The sequence below is a fragment of the Sitophilus oryzae genome, unplaced genomic scaffold (assembly GCF_002938485.1).
Source record: "Sitophilus oryzae breed Bouriz unplaced genomic scaffold, Soryzae_2.0 scaffold_1744_pilon_pilon, whole genome shotgun sequence".
Taxonomy (NCBI): Eukaryota; Metazoa; Arthropoda; class Insecta; order Coleoptera; family Curculionidae; genus Sitophilus; species Sitophilus oryzae.
The window spans coordinates 572,646-590,059 of NW_022146440.1; the positions used below are offsets into that span (position 1 = coordinate 572,646).

The following is a 17,414-nucleotide window of genomic DNA, read 5'->3' on the forward strand; positions in this document are numbered from 1 at the left end:
TCGGCTATGGTGCCAGTGAGAGGTACCTTCTCAATATTCTCAAATAGATTTACATATATTCGATAGCAATTATAATTTTTGGTTACGTAATCGAGGGCGCAATTTTTAAATTTATTTTTACAAACATTGACAGCACTGGGTTGACTAACTGGAATTTAAATTTCCCGCTGATGATTCAGGTGGTAGTTCTGTATAAAAAATGTCAAGTTGCCACATTTATTTATTTCCTGACATTGTCATTCGTTTTGACACTTTAGTTTTGAGTTACGAGTTTTTGGTTTAAATAAATTATTGTGTTGTGATATTTTAAGCTTAAAACTTTTTACTAGGAGACCTTGCAGTCGAACATTGTTCTTTTTACAACCTCTTTTCGTGCGAAGCGTACAAGATAGCTTAGTAGCCGTAAAAAAACTCAGCAACTTTATTGGAATATTTTAAACGAGAAAGCGGTAGAAATAGCCCTTTATGACCCGTAAGTGCTGTTAGGAAGGTGAGTTTTGTTGATGTTAATAATAACTGTTTTTGTTTCATAAAATATTTTGATTAAAAAAATATGTAAAAGTGGGCAACACTGTGCCGGTCAAGTTTAATCACGTGACTAAAAGTTTATTTGATATGAACTATATGTGTTTTATTGCCTTCATAATTTTGGTGTATTAGATACGCATTTTATACTATTTTACTGAAATTCGGTGAATGCCAAAATAATAATATCCGGAATTGTGTCAAAATATTTTCATTATAACTAAGTTAGCCCAAAGAGAAGGTCGAATGAAAACAAGTGATGATAAAGAAAGATCAATAGAAATGAAACAAAATCACCGGTAGCCGGTGGCGTAGAGGTACAGGCTCTCGTCTACCAATCTCAAGGTGTGGGTTCGATTCCCACACCCGGCATTTCATCAGCCGACTATTTTTATTAAAATAAAAATAGTTTGGGTACCTAGGTCGACTCAGCCTTAAATGAGTACTTGGGATTCACAATCCTGAGGTAATAATAGGCGGTTGAAGCGTAGTGCTAGCCACATTACCTTCCTTGTATACCGAACGGCTATAGCAAGCTGTACCTTGCTACTCCCAAAGCGTTAAACGCTATATACGGGAGCTATTATTATTATTATAAATAATTGGATATACAGCTAAACAAAGACTGAGGTGTTAAATCGTAATATTTCTCGGTGTATTGATGCTTTTGACTAAATAGCGAGGTAATCTGCAAATTTCTAAAAAGTGTAAAGACACACCTATCATCTAGATTTTTAACAGTATATTGTGCTAAGCATTATTTCTCACACTTTTCCAACTGCAAAAAGGTATCCTCTTCAACCAACTATTTAACCATGTCCGATGTTTATGAAAGGGTAACGCTACTGCTTTTGAATTATTATATTCTGCGGTTCTACTTCTATTTGCGCTTATTTAATAAAAACCCGGTAAGGTCTTAAAGGCAATACACTTATTTTCCGCTTTCAGCAGACCGCAAACGAACATTCTCTCATATCGAGTAAAATGACTAAATTATGTCGTCAGGTACCTAAAATTTATCGCTTCTCTCACCTGGTTTTACACATTTCCAATGGGCATAACTCATCGGCCGTCGTGTTATAACGTTTAGTCGACGATTTATGTTCTCCATTAGGGCCGTTGTTCGCTTAAAACGCGAACGTTGGCGACCATGCAGTGGTAGAGGTTTGTTACCAACTTATCTTCAGCAATTAAAATCTTACGAGATGCTAAAATTATAATTTATTTTAAAATTGATATTTTAACTGTTACAAATTTAGAATTGATTGTAGGATACAAAAAAATAATTAATTATCGAAGTGTAACTAAGGAATGTTGCGTTGCGTTATTATTTTTCAAAATGCATAAAAAATATGTTCTAATCACTGGTTTAAACATAAATCTACATTATTTTATTTTGGAATTTATAAATTTATCTTTGTTTGGATAATTTATTATGACAAATCTGGATGATAATATTTTAATCTTCCTTAATTTTGAATTAACGTCAACAGATTTTAGGATCAAAATGATTTCTGACTTTATTAACTATATATAATTTTAGAATCCTATTAAGATGATCTGAATTAATTTATATTGGGTTCTAAACGCCTCCTCTTTTTCTTCTTCTTTTTCCCTAGGTTCTTCTTTTTCCCTATGCAGAAAGATCATTTTATGTTTAATTAAGTCATATTGTATAATATTTGACCTATGTATATGTCAACATCAACGACCATATCACTTAGTGGATGGTTACATTGGATGCGTATACGTGTGATTTTTTAGTCTTGCGATGTCGTACGATGTCGGATGTTCAAACAAACTTATTAATTTAACGATTTAACCAAACCAAACCAAACAAAAAAACTGATTTAACATTATTACTCTTGGACAAAAAAATATAATGCCTACATACAGGGTGTTTATGCGAGAATGCACATAGGCTATTTTTCATGTTTTCGAGTATACCTATACAAAAATGTTAAAAACAAAAGTTTACGCATGCAACAAATCGCAAAATTCGTACGAAAAATAGTCTTACGATATCGCAAGACTAAAAAATCGGACGTATCCGCATCCAATGTAACCATCCACTTACATGTAATATATCTTACTATACCAAAACGGCAGCTAGTAAAATTTCTATGTACTATACAGGGTGAGTTTTAAATAAGTGAAAATATTTTTAGGGGTGGTATATTTCGACACCAGAAACACGTCTATGAGGTGTTTTCACCAAAAATAAATTTTGAAGATCGTGCATTTTCTCTTAGATTTTCCTGTATCTTTTAGAAAGCTTTTTAGAACTCTCTATATTTACCCCAAAATTTCCCACGGCATAATGTATTAATCTCTGATATTACTTATCTGGTATGGATTATCTCTGGTATTACCATGGTTGCGGCACTGAAACGGATGCAAATACAGAAAAAATCCGGTGGCTCTCGATTTTTTTTAAATAAAATTATTTTTTTTAAATTTACATACTTCAATAACTCGGCTACTTTAGACTTATTTGGAAAAAGAGTAAAAAGAATATCTGTTTCTTTTATCGAGATTTGCCAACCCTGAAAATATTTGCACTTATTTAAGACTCACCCTATATATCTAGTTCTGGACATGGGATCAACACCAATTTTTTGTATGTTAGGGCCTACCGGAAACATTTTTGTATTCTCAAAAATAATTTTAAAATTCGCTTTTTCCATTTTTGCGTTTTTTTTTTAATTTTTCTCACATTTTATCGAAAAATTTTGAATATCGCAAAAAAATCATAACCGCTGTGCAAATTCAATTCAACAGTTTATTAAATTTTTTAATTAGGTAGAAAATGACAAAATACCGGGTGCGTCTCAAAAATGGCTCACCCCTATAACTTTTTATTTTTTTAGATAAAAAAACGAGACTTGGTGTGTTAGTATATGACATAAATAATTAGAATTGATTAATGTATTCAATTGTTTTTGGTCAGTTCTTGTTTTACCGGAAATGACTAAAACTTTTGATTTTTATATAGAAAATGACACTCTGAATAGAATGACATATCATATGTCAACTTTTGACATTTTCGCTTTAAAAAAAATTGTATTTTAAATTTCAATCTAAAAAAACACTAATTTTTAATCAAGGAACATTGGAAAAATATATTAAATTTGATCGTCTAATGTTTTTCGTATTTTTTCCTGGCCGGTTAAAAGATGCCTAAATCGTATTTTTAATCATATCTCAATTTTTTCAAATGGATTAAGGGTGACTCATTACCATATTTGGAAAAAGCATTTTTTTACGAATAATTTGGTACCACACACCTGGTATTTCGAGTCTAATTGTCGTTATGAAACGCATGTTACAATTTCAAATAAACCATATGCAAAAATTTGAAAAGTTGACATATGATAAATATGTCATTCTATTCAGAGTGTATTTTTTATCGAATAAATTAAATACCGGGGATGTCATTTAAAAATCAAAAGTTGTAATCATTTCCGGTGAAACAGGAGGTAATAAAAAACATTTGAATACGTCAATGAATCCTAATTTATGCCATATACTAACGTACCAAATCTCGTTTTTTATTTGAAACAATAAAAAAGTTATAGGGGTGAGCCACTTTCGAGACGCACCCGGTATTGTACAAAATATAGACAATAAATTAAATGCCATACACGGACATTTTACTAATTCAGAATCGGTGCATTTCGAAATACCCTCATTGCCTAGACGATGATTCGTGAAAAGTCGATTAGCCGATTCATAAAACTCATATCCGCCGGAGATGGTTCTGAATGGAATGCCGGTACCGCCGCCACCGCGTACGACCCAGTATCCAGTCGGTTCTTTCACCAAGTCGACCTGAGCTGGTGAAAGATTGTCGGCGGCTGAGTAATAGTAATGTACCTGTGCGTGAAGGTCATCATCATGAAAAAACACTAATGGTGTCACAAAATAACCTACCATATATATCGGAGTCAAAGTAAAAGGTTGAATAACATGTTAATAAAATTATATTAAATCCTACTGAAGACGTGCTTTGAGGTGAAGAAATTAGAGAGGTGAATGCTCTTTGTAAAATTATTTTTTTCTGTTTGCATAATTTGAAATTGAGAAGAGTATAACAGCAATTCACTACTAGAATAAAGCCTAGATAAAGATAGATATATCATCACTGAGAAACAAAGCTATGTAATAATATAATAATTTGTTTAAATGACACCCAGTTAACATTATCATAACTAAAACTAAATAAACAAAAGGTACTTTCTGCAGGAAGAAAGTTACCGTACTATCACCCAACATAGGAAAGGGTCTTTTTCCGCCAACATAAATTAACTACTAAATTAATTGAGTCGTGTAATATGATCTCATTGTACTTTCTTTTTCGGTGGCAACACTATCAAATAATGAACTATTTAATTATATATATTTTATACCGGGTGACAGTTTAAAAACTAGTAAACAAGAATAACACTTAGACAAAATATACTATCAAAACTATCTCAAATACATATCGGGAAGTTAGGGAGAAGGAACCACCCCAATATTATTTTAACACAAACCTAACGTTTTTGCCACAATCGTTGAAATGCTCGTGGCTTTCTGTTTACAAGTTGATAACAAAATTATAAATAGTTTGATTATTTTTAAGATGAATAGAGAAATTGTATTTTTGACTTTTCCGTAAAATTTTTTCATAAAGGTCCCAATAATCCCAGGTAATTTCTGAAGTAACGTCAATATTTGGATGGAAATGGGTGTCTGGGGGTTTTTTGACATGAGAAATTTGACTTAAAATTGAAATCAATATGACTCCTATTTGTAGGGGGTGGCACCTACATGTGTCTTAACTGTTTTGAAAACTGTTTTGTCCATATCGGTATAAAACTACTGAGTGAAAAAATATACATTTCCGTGATTTTCTACGTAAAAAATGTCTCTTGGTAAAAATAGCTACGAGCAACCGTTCTTAAGATATTTAGAATGGAAATAGTCAATACATGTCATTATTGACTAAAAATAAACATGTTGAGCAGTTAGTTATTTGACTGTAATGAGAAATTTTTATTTTTTTTAAACTAATCATAAATTTTTCTTCGAAAAAATGATGATAGAACAGTTTCTGTTGAAGTTTTGGCGCAAAAGTATTTCAACTGTATGCTTTCAATCTAACAACTATTTAGTCAACATGTTTAATTTATGTCAATGATGAAAGATATTGTATTTTTTTTTCGATTCCAAATATCTCGAGAACCATTACTCGTAGCGATTTTTACCAAGAGACATTTTTTACGTAAAAAACGTCGTAAATGTATATTTTTTAACTCACTAGTTTTATACAGGTACGGACGAAAAGTTATTACTCTTCAAACCAGTTAAAAATATGTAGGTGGCGCCCTTTACAAGTAGGAGTCATATTGACATCAAAATCAAATTTCTCATATCAAAAAACTTCCAGACACCAATTTTCATCCAAATATTGACGTTACTTCAGAAATTATTTGGAAAAAAATGGAAATAAAATTGAAACTTCTACACCCTGTATCTCCGAAACTGATCATTTTAGGGCATAAATTTATACAAACTTTTTTAGATAATTTTACCTGCAGAATATACTGCTAAAGTTTCCGGAATACAGTTCGGATCACCCTGTATATTTGAGATCTTTTTGGTAATATTAATTAAATAAGAAAATATTTCCGATTGATATTTTTTGAGATTGTCACCCTGTAGGCGGTACAAAACTGCAAGTTTTTAGGTTGAACCGGACAGAATGACCGACCGACGCCTAGTCGAGATAGTACTTTCTAGAGCGGTACGATTTCGTACGGTGTTCGTGTGTGATCTAGGAGGCGAAATGAGAGGCATCTCGCCGGTGCCCGGAGCGATACCGTCGCGGCTAATCTTTAAGATCTAAAATTCGATTCGAATGGAAGGCAGTGGCGTACGATGAACCAAGACAAATTAGAAGGCAAAATGATTTAAACTACTTCCTAATTGGGAGCGATTCGTCTATATTTTCACTCACAGAGAGTTAGAATTATGAAGACAAGCTAAAAACCGGAGCAAAATTACTTATTTTTTTTTTTAATTATATTTTTTCATTTAATTTATTTTTTATTTATTTTTTTAATTGTTTATTTAAAGTAGTTAGAAATTGCGAGAGTATACTCTGTTTTTTTTTCTCAGGTAAGACTTCGACAGACGATGACAGAAGAAAAGCAGATGACGTCCCATCCCAATCTGTTTATTTTACTAAAAAAGTTTCTAATATTTTTTAAGTTAACTATGGTTGGGTTTAAATATAGATCCGTCATGCGAGGGTCATGCGTCGTCTCTTGTTGTTTTTAACCAGTTTTATTGGTTTATTTCAAAAATGACAGATCATATTTCCATTTTATTGGTTTGACGGAACGATGAGCGTGACGGACGCCGATGCATATGAACACGGCTTTAGATTTTTGATGCTTGTCAAAGTCTTGCCAAATTATAAGTTATAATTTTGTGTCAACTTATGTCAAATATCTTCGTTTTGGAAGATGATACATTTTGATTCGTGTTATTACGTGTGTTTTGTGTCTTTTGAAGTCAAGTGGAGAAAAAATAAAGGGAAAATTAACTGTAGGCCCAGAGCACAGTTAATACTTGCTGCACAGGTAGAAAGTCTTATGCACCAACAAAGTTACCATCAATAAAGTTTGTATACCATCTCGTCGTAGATAAGTGTATCTCGTATATGGTACAAGGATCGTACTAAACATATACTACTCGAGTAGCTGTAAAATATCGACATCACACGATAGGTAAATATTGGATTTTAGTACTGCAGAAAAATAATGTCAAAAGGTGGCTGGTTTAAAAAAATTAATAAATATAGTAATAAATTCGGGAAGTTTTTGAAGCTTGAAAGTAAGAAATCGTTTTTTTTGTATTTTTTTGGTATGTGGTCTTTTGTTCTTGTTAGTTTTGTATTAACACATACCTTTCTTTTAATAAAATAACCCGATTACATGTTTTTCAGTTTTATACAGTTATTTTGAAGTAATCACTTATCAGTCAAATTTTAAATATATTAATTTCCATGCGTTCCAGTTGTACAAACTTATTTCTTTGTAAAATAAAATAAACTACTTTGAAATTAAAATGACATACACATCTATTACTGTCAAGGATGACTCACACACCATCGTTGGACAGACTATATATATTCATTCAACAACAACATAAATTTTAAATTTTTGTATTGTTTGCACTATTTAAACTGCAATGTTAATCTTCGAAATCAAATGAACCTGATAGTTTCAATATACAGGGTGAGTCTTAAATAAGAGCAAATATTTAAAGTGGTGGTATATTACGACCACAGAAACACGCCTATGAGGTTTTTTCCGCAATTTTTTTTTTGAAAATTTGGAATTTTTGGTAAATTTTTGGATTAATTAAAAAACATAATATCTTCATAATATGGCAACATAGGTAGTTGATTAAATTTACGAGAAAAAAAAACAAATAAGATCCAGCAGTTTGTAAACGAAAATCCAGCAGCTCAAAATGTAAGCGAAAAGTTTTTTTATTTTTTAATTTTTAAGTCAAATATCTCGGTTATTTTGGACTTAATTGAAAAACGGTAAAGAGAAAATTTGTTTCTTTTATCGAGATCTACCAGCCCTGAAAATATTTGCACTTATTAAAGACTTACTTGTAGATTCGAGGATTTAGCTGTCATTTAGCTAATCTAAAAAACTATTTGTAATTATTTTACTTTATTTATGTGATCAATCGTTACAGATTTCTATAAAAAATACTATAGTTGCTTATATACTATACTATTTCTCAATATAGCACTTCAAACTAAAATTTTCTACATCAAATCTTCAAAATGATAAAGTTTGCTAACTAGATTGAATACTAGATCACAATCAGATTAGCCCTGGCAGAAAAAAGATGGACGACACTAAATGGTACTTATTTATCAGCTTATATTGTAGTAACATGCAAATATCGATATGGTGTTACGAAGAAAAATTACCGCAACTGCCACTTCAATTTAATCATCAACTATAGATTTCAATTAAAAAGTTCATTTCTGTTCATAGGTTTTTTCCAAATTGCATTGCGTGACTATGAAAGAAATTTAATCAAATTTATCCAAATCTGTATCAAATTACTTTTTATTTGGCGTTAAATTCTTCATTGCGTATAGGAATCGGACAGACATTTTTTTTATCTAGTTTGATGTAAGTAAAATGAAATCACTTTCTACACTTGGAATATTTCTGATTTTCTGTGAATATATTCGTGGCACGTACATTCTTCTTCTTTTATTAACTAACTATATTTTTGTCCCTGTCACGAGTTAATAAATTTTCTATTCGAAAGTATATTTCGATTCGCTAAGTTTTTTCTTCTCCTAACAAAATACATCTATTTTGGGTATGTTTGTGTATAATAATCGACCAGCAAATGTAGTAATACATAAACAATATAAATACATTGATATGAGTTTTAAGAACATTTTTTATATGAGAAGTTTTTTTATAGTGGTTCACAAATTAATAACCGAAAAGGGAATTAGGAGTTAATGTATAATTGGGAGTATGATTTCACTTAATTTAATGTTGCTAATAAAAAAAGACAGGCTTGTGGGGTCTAGAAAATTGTAATAAATTATAAGTAATACGATTGAGCACTGGGGACAGACGCTGGGTTTTACGCAGATTATAGGCAGAAAAAAACTAGTCTGTTAAAAATATACAAGGCGGTCCGAACTGTATTCCGGAAACTTCGGCAGCATATTCTGCTGATAAAAACAAGTAAAAAAGTTCGTACAAATGTATGTCCTGAAATGCTTCGGAGATACAGGGTGTAAAAGTTTAATTTTTACTTCTATTTTTTCCAAATAATTTCTGAAGTAACGTCAATATTGGGATGAAAATTAGCGCTTGGGAGAGAGTTTTTTGACGTGAGAAATTTGATTTTGATGTCAATATGACTCCTATTTTTAGGGGGCGCTACCTACATGTGTTTTAACGGTTTTGAAGAGTAATAACTTTTCGTCCGTACCTGTATAAAACTATTTGTGATTTTCTACATAAAAAATGTCTCTTGGTAAAAATTGCTACGGCAACCGTTCTCAAGTATTTAGAATGGAAATAATCATTACATTTCATTATTGACTAAAAATAAATATGTCGAATAGATAGTTATTTATTCAGTGAAATGATAAATTTGGGAACTTTTTATTTTTTTTTAAATTAATATAAATTTTCCTCGAAAAAAACGATGACAAAACAGTTTCTGTTGAACTTTTAACACAAAAACATTTCAAATTTATGATTTCAGTCTAATAACTATTTAGTCAACGTGTTTAATTTATGTCAATGATGACAGATATTGATAATTTCGATTCCAAATATCCTGGGAGCCCTGATCCGTAGCGATTTTTACCAAGAGACATTTTTTATGTAAAAAACGTCGTGTATTTTTTTCACTCACTAGTCTTATACAGGTACGGATGAAAAGTTATTACTCTACAAACCATCAGTTAAAAAACATGTAGGTGGCGCCCTCTACAAGTAGGAGCTATATTGACATCCAAATTAAATTACTCATGTCAAAAAACTTCCAGACACCAATTTTCATCCATATATTGACGTAACTTCAGAAATTATTTGGAAAAAATCGAAATAAAAATGAAATTTCTAAGCCCTGTATTTCCGAAACTAAGCATTTTAGAACATATATTTATACAAACTTTTTTACTTATTTTTACTTGCAGAATATGATGCCGAAGTTTCCGGAATACAGTTCGGACCACCCTGTATACAGGGTGATTCAGATTTTACTTTACAGAATAACTGCAGGTATCTCGATAGAACTAACCGAAATAATGATAATTTGTATAAACCATACTCCAAGAACGCTTCCGCTTGGAGAAAATGGCGCTAAAATTTGAATTATTTTTCGGTTTTTATTTTATTACTCGTAAACCAGAGAATCTAAATATGCAAGTGTTTGGTTAAATACTAAGGACAACGTGGCTGATATGTGTGAAAAAAATTGGATTAATTGCTATATAGGGTGTTGTTTTTGTGAGTGTCAACTGCACGGAACTTTGTCGAACTTTTTTGTCGCACGCCACTGGATAAATTTGTATTTTTTTCTGATACCTTCTGTCTTTTTACTAACTTTTCTTGTTCTTAAATTTTTTTGGTATGTCGCTTAGTTTTCGAGATATTCCACAAAATTCCGGACATAGCTGAGCTGCGTTCGAAAAATGTTACTTAATTAGCAGCATGCCATATGAAATATAATTCAAATTTTAGCGCCATTTTACTCCAAGCGGAAGCGTTTTTGGATATGGTTTATAATATAAACTATCATTATTTCGGTTAGTTCTATCCATACCTGAAGTTATTCTAGTAAAGTCTGAATCACCCTGTATATTGATTGTGCGTCTCATACTCTGAATAGTGAATACCCCAGTTTTGGCTCTTTTCACTTTCGGCGTTCTGGCAAAATGCAAAACTTACTGTTAACATATCATCAAAAAACTCTAACTTGACGATATTCATCCCAAAAGCTCGCCATGAATTTAAAAAGGTCGTGGTTTTTCAGTCCCTTGATGGCCTATTACCAATAGTAGGCGCCAGTCAACATTAAATCAAATGTCGAAAATAACTGTCATCTTTAGTTGAATTAATACCAGATTTTTATACCGCTTTGTCTAAAGCATATTGTTGAGTCAGTCGAAAAATGGAATTAAGCCGAGAAAATTTTCGCCCAATAATTTTTTACAATTTTCGAAGACAGTTGTCTCAACAAGACTGCCTTGCCGAGTTGGTTTCTGTTTCCGACAGTGAAGCACCACATAAAGCGACAATTTCTAGTTGGTCTAGAGAATTTCAACATGAAAAATGTCTATACACCTATATAGGATTTTTTTCCAAAAACAACAACAATTTCCCAGAAAAACGTCGATGCTGTTCGTAAGCTGATCCAAGATCGATATGTCACGTATTAGAGTCAATTTGTGTCAAAAAACTCTACACCGGTTTAACGCAGAACACTCGAAAAATATATACAATATTGTGTCAGTGGTTATGAATCTTGAATTTACTCTGATGAATCTGAAAATAAACGCCAATCGGCTCTTTGGCTATTCTGAGATGAACCTAAACCGACGAACCAAAACCGAAATTATCCGTTCTCGAAGTGTTTCCAAAAAGATGGTGGTGACATTTGTCTCAAAAGCTCATCAACAATTCCTCATTCGCTAGATCAAAGAACTGTTATTGCTGATTGGTACAGATCTACTTGTTTACAGGAAATAATTGATGAGTTTCAAAAAAGCAACCCTCAACGACGAATGATCCTTCATCAAGCCAACGCAAGTTCCCACGCAGCTCGAAAAACTTTGTTTTTAAAGCAAGGAAACTTCCGATCTTAATTCTAACAATTTTTATGCTTTTTCAAAAATTAAGAATGCATGGACTGAAGTCAGCCCAAAAGATGTAGTCAGCGCGCGTTCAAACGCAATTTTGGACACACAAACGAGTGGAATAACTGCTTTCAGAATTGGTTTCAACTAACGGATGCAAAAATGAATTTATGTTCGTGGAAAAAACTTCAAAAAACATTATTGTTTAAAAATGATCTACTGTTTTTTCTACTTCTATATGAAAAACATAAAAGACAACCCTCGTAATACAGCAAATTAATAAAAAAAACTTCGTTTATGTCCTGACATACATTCCGTATGGCTTGAACCCGTTCTTTTTTAAGAGAATCTGTGCCTACTCAATATTAAATCAACATTATATTTCATCAATTTTACGACTGTCGATTTAGCCTAGAAAATCATTAGATTTTCGTCCGCTGTTGGTTCGTTCATTCGGACACGAACAAAAAATCGAATAAATAACGATTGTTGCTATTAAATCCGATCCTAATGCGTTTTTTGTATCGCTGGTCTCGTCTGGCCCGTTCCTCCTTTCCTTTCATTCACTGCCTGACAGCCGTAATAATAAACGGAACGGTCAGAAGAAAGAATCATTAGCCGGGCTGGTTGTACACGGCCGGTCAGGCGCTTACAATTTCTGTTAAGAGAGGTGAGTACAGGCGTTTAGCACAAGTCGACAATAGTCGTGACTACCGCCCGTGTTGACTACCGTCACGATTTCGTACCAGATCGGTGGTACTATTTCGATGGAGCGCGCTTTCGGGCCGCATTATTCAAATGGTTATTCGTTCGTCAAATTGAAAAGGTCGAAAGAATATTTTGAAGTGATATAAATTAATAGATTGACATATAAATGTTATATATTTACGCCACGTCATGTTAAGGCAAAACATGCAGTTTAAAATGGGTCTTTAAGTACTGATTGTATACGGGTGTTGCATCGTCGAGCGGGACATAGGAAATCCCATGTAAATTTTAATGGGGTCAATTATTGGCTTCCCTAATTATTTTAGAGAATAATTCTATTTAGGTTTATTGAAGAGCACTAAAACCCACATTCAAAAGAATAACTTTAGATATTTTTGATTAGCCCGTTTACGAGTTATCGCCGATATCTTTTTAACTATTTCTCCTTTCTTATGGCCCTGTATTTACTTATAAGCACCAGTCAAGGTAAAAGATAACTGTCAAATGAAGTTGTCATTTAATAGTACCTAAATTAATAAGTTATTGAGTATTGTAATAATACTATAATTAACCTTGTAATTGATTACTTTATTTTACTTTAATTCATATTAATTTGTATTTATAGATACATCTTTAAGATTTCCGATGTAGAAATGAGTTTTCAATAATAATAAAGCACTAAATAGGTAAATTTCTGAAATGACAACTTCATTTAACAGTTACCTTTTACCTTGACTGGTGCTCATAAGTACATACAGGGCCATAAGAAAGGAGAAATATTTAAAAAGAAATCGGCGATAACTCGTAAACAAAAAAAAAATATCTAAAGTTATTCTTTTGAATGTGGGTTTTAGTGCTCTTCAATAAACCTAAATAGAATTATTCTCTAAAATAATTAGGGAAGCCAATAATGGACCCCATTAAAATTTACATGGGATTTCCCGTCCGACGATGCAACACTGGGTATATTTAATTTATAACTTGACATTCGACCGCTTCAGACGATACTCAGTTCAATCGAATTTTTACCATAGTTAAATGTGTAAGTACACTAAAAAATAAGAAAAGTTCTCTATTGTAATCTATCCAACTGAAAACAGCACTGGCTTTTACTAAAAAAAATAAGAATAATTTCCTCTTAATACATACGGAATTTTGCCGTGTTAGTTAAATTGTAATATAAAACTTTACTTGTGTATTTGTACAAAATTATTGCTATTACTAATATTATACTGTGTTTAAATTAACTCATATTTTTTCAGATTTTTGCATGACATTTTGCGTGAAAAAGAAGCTATACTAACAATGCTTCAATAGTTGAAAAGTGTTATTATTTTAACATATGCTTATACAGGGCGCTACTAAATTCGAGGTACGAGCATTGGTATCTCGAAAACCGTAATAGATACGAAGAAAAAAATTGGGGCAAAGTTACGCCTTGGGATGTTCGACAACAAGCTATCAAAAAATGGATTGCTGAGTTTTTTTGGATGGATCTTTTTTTGGATTTTTTTGAAAATAAATTTTATTTTTTCCTGTCATTACTTTTTAAAAAATGCAATTGGCATATCATTGTGGTAAATCATTGTACACAGGAGACCGAGTTCTTTCAAAACTTGAAATAAAAAATGCAGGTCCGTATTTAAAAAAATTAAGTTGGCCTCTGTATCTCACAAATTATCAGCTAATTTGAAAATCTAAAAATACTATCAGATACCCTAATAAAGTAGCTATGATAACGTACAATTAGTTTTTTGATTTTCTAAAAAGTAACAACAGGAAAAAATAAAATTGATTTTCAAAACAATCCGTTTTTTCCAAAAAACTCTGCAATCCTTGAAATTTTTAAAACATTTTTGATGGCATCTTGGTGAACATCCCAAGGAGCAACATTGCCCCAATTTAACCATCTTCATATCCATTACGGTTTCCGAGATACCAATGCTCGTACCTCGAATTTGTAGCACCCTGTATACTAAGAATACTCCTTAATATAGAGATTTTTCGAGAAGTAAATAAATTCTTAAATTCCAACTCAGTTATGGCCAATCTGATATTTAAAATAAATACTAAAATGCACGTTTAAATAAAATAGTTCTAGTGTCAATGCCCCAATTAACTATAAATACACAGGTTGAAACTGCAAGTCACACAACGCTCGATGTGCTGTCGTCAACAGAATCAAATCAAATCCCCCAATTGGCAATGGGCTGGACCCCTGGCAAGACGGACGGACAACAGATGAACCACAAAAATTACAGCATGGTACACACAAGGAATTAAGAAATCTAGAGGAAGACTAAACCTGTGATGGGACCATGTTATTAGGAAATTAGCAGAGATAACTTGGGGGGGCCCGCATAGCCAACAATAGACACAATGGACCCAACAAAGAGAGTTTAATCTAAATATATGAAGGAAGCTACACCATAAATTGTTGAATAAGCTGAAAATGATGATGATTGTAATACAAGAATAATATACAATATTACACGGAAAAAACTTCAACAAGTGATTCTTAACGAATTATTTATTTTAATTTTATACTAGTACTTAATATTGAAAAATAAAAATTTTCACCCTACAAATATTGTTTCTTTAAAGTTTCATTTGCTTTAAATTACTTGAAAAACTACTTTTAAAGATTATCTATGTATGTAGAAATTTCCTCTAGTAAAAATCTATCAAAAAAAAAGCGAGATTGCAAAAATCATGCAGCAATACCAAGACTGCAAGCATCTTAGACTGCAAGACCAAGACCATGTCCGTAAAAACTGTTTTGGTATTATAGGTACTTGCACTCCATTATACCCAATCTTCTTTATTTTGTCAATTATAGAGTGGGACATAGAGCAATGACGTTTCAATATTCTAGGTGGAGTAGCCATATTCTATGGGCATTGCAGAAACAGAATTTTACAAATTTAGATTCTAGTACTCTTTTCCGTTAAACTTAAATAGATATATCGTATTTCTTAATACTTTCTATATATCTCATACATGAAAAACATTACGGACTAAATATTAATAACATTTTATTAACTGACCTTCGTTAGCGCGTCTAAAACAATACATCAAATGAAAACAATGCTTTGAAATAACAAAACTCGTCATTAGTTATTATCATATTATTGGCATCGGGAATGACCGCTACCGCGGTGGGCGTAGGATAATGAGTACCCCGTGATACCAATCTACTCGAATCTACACCAATTCATCATGCCTCGTATACAACAAACATCGGGGCCTGTAAGCCACCTCGCTTCTATTCCAGTTTCCTTAAATCACTTCTGCTGATCGATTTCTCCGCGGATGATCGATCGTTTTGACGGACGTGAACCCGTGCAGGACCGACTTAACACCGTTGTCTTCGTTTCAAATGGTACAATTTATTAGTTTCTATGAAATTTAAGCAAACGATATTCCAACAACGTAAACAGGATGGTCCAAACTGTATTCCGGAAACTTCAGCAGCCCCATTTTCTGCAGATAAAAATAAGTACAAAAGTTCCTATAAATCTATGTCCTAAAATGCTTAGTTTCGGAGATACAGGGTCTAGAAGTTTCATTTTTATTTCAATTTTTTCCAAATCATTTCTGAAGTAACGCCAATATTTGGATGAAAATTGGTGCCCGGGAGTTTTTTCACATGAGAAATTTGATTTTGATGTCCATATGACTCCTATATGTAGGGGGCGCCATCTACATGTGTTTTAACTATTTTGAAGAGTAATAACTTTTCGTCCGTACCTGTATAAAACTACTGTGAGTGAAAAAATATACATTTTCGTGATTTTTGACCTAAAAACAGTTCTCAAGATATTTAGAATGGAAATAGTCATTACATGTCATTATTAACAAAAATAAACATGTTGAGTAGATAGTTGTTTGACTGAAATGATAAATTTGGAAACTTTTTTATTTTTTTAAATAAATCATAAATTTTTCTTCAAAAAAATGATGATAAACAGTTTCTGTTGAACTTTTGACACAAAATAATTTTAAATTTGTGATTTCATTTTAATAAATATTTAGTTAACATGTTTAATTGAAAAGTGGAAATACCAAAGGGGGTAAGTGCTGAATTTTTCAATATTCAGTTATTGCATTAGAAACGTAATAAATACCATGCAGCATGTTCTAACAAAAATTACAAGTCGATCGTTAAATCAAAATAAAAACAAAATTTCTACACTCTCTGTATCTCCAAAACTGAGCATTTTAAAACATATATAATTTATACGAACTTGTTTACTTATTTTTATTTGCAACATATTCTGTCGAAGTTTCCGGAATACAGTTCGGACCACCCTGTATAAAATTAATATAAATCTCTGAAATAATGCAATATTCTCAACTATGTCCCAATTTAGTTTAGCGATGAGCGATACTGGTCTTGGTCTTGCACAGAATTCAAGACCAAGACCAAGATTAGCGGTTGATCTGCAGGGGCAAGACCGACCAATGCAAGTCTTCTACAAGACCAAAACCAAGACCAAACCTGCACGACTCTTGCGGTTTTGTAGTCATTTTTTTTTCTATTGATATGCTATAAGAAATTACTTATTTGTTCAAAATGATTGTTTTAATGTATTATAAATGGTGTTTCCCAAAGACATCTAAATAAAAGGAGACGAAACAATTTACATTTTACCGCGATCACGAACCGTGTTGCACAAAAATCGATGATGCCAATTTTAAGTGACCGTTGGTAGATTTCGGCTGATTACGGTTTGAGTTCTAAATGCTATTGTCATTACAAGGTCAT

At 32.1% G+C, this 17,414-nt stretch overlaps 1 protein-coding gene across 1 annotated transcript in view; it reads right to left on the bottom strand.

Annotated features, from left to right (window-relative positions):
• LOC115881921 (zinc finger protein 358-like) overlaps positions 1-17,414 on the bottom strand; it is a 214,691-nt gene that overhangs the window by 156,767 nt on the left and 40,510 nt on the right. The gene's annotated exons all lie outside the window — the stretch shown is intronic.